Source organism: Tupaia chinensis, unplaced genomic scaffold, assembly GCF_000334495.1.
Source record: "Tupaia chinensis unplaced genomic scaffold, TupChi_1.0 Scaffold000709_2, whole genome shotgun sequence".
NCBI classification, from domain to species: domain Eukaryota; kingdom Metazoa; phylum Chordata; class Mammalia; order Scandentia; family Tupaiidae; genus Tupaia; species Tupaia belangeri.
Genome location: NW_006160233.1, coordinates 14332 through 17436, shown reverse-complemented (window position 1 = coordinate 17436; position 3105 = coordinate 14332).

Sequence of the window (3105 nt, the reverse complement as noted above, 5' to 3'; positions counted from 1 at the left end):
GCATGCGCCCTATAGAGAAAACCTCTCCAAAAAAAAAAAAAAAAAAAGGAGCATTGCTCAACCCACGCAGTTGGGCATGTGAGATCCAGCCACCTTGACCACCACCCCACCTGGTTGGCCTGTAAGATGTATTTTTAAGGGGGAAAGAGAGTAATTTTTGTCCTAAAGGAGAATGACTGGCTGTTCTAATATGAAGAAAAGGAAAAGTGCAGGATATATAATTGAAGGGATATGAAAAGATTGCAGAAGTTTTGTAAAAGGTGAATCTTGTGGGGCCATCAAGTGGCATGGTGGATAAGGTGCTGGATTCACACATGACCTACCATGGTTTGAGACCCAGACCCAGTGGCTTGAGAATCATGCTGTGTGTGTGAGCATGCATGTCCAAAATCCTGAGAGGAGAATGGAGGAGAATGGATTGTGGCATGGCCACAAGGGGTGATTTATCACTTTCACTCTCTTTGGCAACTGAATGTACCCTATGGCAAGAAATTAAAACAAACTAAAAATCTTATGAATCTTGCAAAAGTAATTTTCTGTGTAATCAAACTGGCTAAGATTAAAATGGAATTATTGGGACCAGCAGGTGGAGTGGTGGTTTAAGGCCATGGGCTCTCACAGGACTAACTGCAGTTAGTCCCAGACCCTCTGAATTCATGCTGGGAAAATCCATTTTGTACATTGTAAAGATGTACAGTAATTAAATTGAAATAAATTAACAAATAGAATTAAAATAAAATAAAGGATACACAAATAAAACTTAACTGGCCAGAATAAATTTTTGTACAGGAAAAAAAAAGAAAAAGAAATATGTATATACAGTGGAATGGCTCAATCAAGCAAATTAACATGTTTCTAACTCACATAGTAATCTTTTTTCTTTTCTTTTTCTTTTTTTTTTTTTTTTGCTTGTGGTGAGAACACTTAAAATCTACTCTGCTACTAATTTTCTTTTCTTTTCTCTCTCTTTTTTTTTTCTATATGGTGTGTTTGCTCACTGGAGAGACAGAGACAAAAAATGAGAAATCATCCCTTGTGGGGATGGCCATGCCACAATCCCTTCTCCTTCATTCTCCTTTTGGAATTCTGGGCGCAAATGCACATGTGCCCAGCATGGTTCTGAACTCCTGTAGACCATATGGGAGTCCAGCATGTAACCCTTACACTGTCTGCTAGCAATTTTTAAGAATATGCAACAATGTTATAAACTATAGTCACAATTTGTCCACTAGCTCTCTTGAACTTATTTCTCCTATCTAACTGAAATTTTGTATCCTTTGGCCAACACCTCCCTAACAGCCCCACCCTAGCCCTTGACTGCCACTATACTACTGTCTACTTCTCTGAGTTCAGCTTTGTTAGATTTCACGTATGAATGAGATCATGCAGTATTTGTCTTTCTGTGTCTTGTTTCATTTAATGTAACATTCAGCCACTGATGGGCACATAGGTTGATGCTATATCTTGGTTACTGAACTAATGAACATGAGAGTAAAGAACAGTATCTATTTGGTAAAATGATTTAATTTTCTATAGCTATATACCCAGTACTGAGCTTGCTGGATCATTTAGTAGTTTAATTTCTTCTTCTTTCTTCTTCTTCTTCCTCTTCTTCTTCTTCCTCTTCTTCTTCTTCTTCTTCTTCTTCTTCTTCTTCTTCTTCTTCTTCTTCTTCTTCTTTTTCTTCTTCTTCTCTTCCTCCTCCTCCTCCTTTTGTAATCACTGTACATCTCTGCAGCATACAGAATAAATCTTCCCAGCATGAATACAGTGCATGTCAGTCCAGACAAAGATACTACCATATGCATTATCATCAACAGATAATTTTTCATTTTTGTGTCTGTTAAATGTTTTGCTTTTAAATTTTTTCCCTTGGTTCTCTCCCTTCTACCCCTCATTGACCACCCTCCTCCTACACTGTCTCTAGTAGCCACAGTTGCTCTCCATACTTTTATACTTTCTAATATTTCAGTTTCTACCATAGAATACAGACATTTGGTATGTGTGTGTGTGTGTATTTTTTTATTATCTATTTTTTTGAGAGATTTTGCCTTAGAATGCATGCACTCACCAGAGAGAAACAGAGACAAAAAGTGAGAAGTCACCCTCCCAGAGGGGATGGCCATGCCACAATCTTTCCCCTTCATTCTCCTCTTGAGATTTTGGACATGCACTCACATCTCACATGTGCCCGGTGTGAGTTTCAAGCTGCTAGGTCCAGGATTTAAACCACAGTCGACTACATGGGAGTCCAGCAACATAACCATTACACCATCTGCTGGTCCCAACATTTGGTATATATTAAGTGGGGACATACAATGCCCCTATTTTTTTTTTTTTTTGAGTAATCTTTGTACTGTTTTTTGTAATGTTTTTTCTAATATGTACTCCCACCAACAATGCGTGAGAATTCTCTTTTTATCAACATCTTTGCCAACAGTTGCTATCATTTGTGTTTTTGATGGTAGCCACTCTAATTGGTATGAAGAGATATCTTATTGTGGTTTAACTTGTATTTCATTGAAAATTGTGTTGTTGAGCATTTTCAACCCAGTGGCTTAAACTCAGACAGGGCACACGTGCGTGCATGCCCAAGATCCCAAGAAGAGAATGGAGGAGAAGGGATTGTGGTGTGGCCATCGTCTCCCCAGCCCCCCCCCGGGGGGGGGGGGATTTCTCACTTTCTGTCTCTCTGTCTCTCTCTGATTTTCTGGCAAGTGCACACGTCCTATAGCAAAAACCTCTCCAAAAAAAAAATAATAATAATGAGTAAGTCCTATTGTACATTATGTTAGTGCATTTGTGTTTCTAATGAAAAATATCTGAGACTGGGTAATTCATAAAGAAATTAATTTCCTCACAGTTCTGGAGCATGGCAAGTTCAAGATCAAGGCGCTGGTAGGTTCAGTTATTTAGTCAGGGCTGCATCCTCTAAATGGGAGGAACGCTGTATCCTTACATGTTGGAAGGTGGAAGGGCAAGCTAGATGAGCACTGTGTGAAACCTCTTATAAAAGCCTTAGTGCATTCAAGGTAGGTGACCTTTTGGCCTAATTACCTATTCATTCTTTTAATTTTCCTGAGGGAATATGCACTAAGCGGTGGG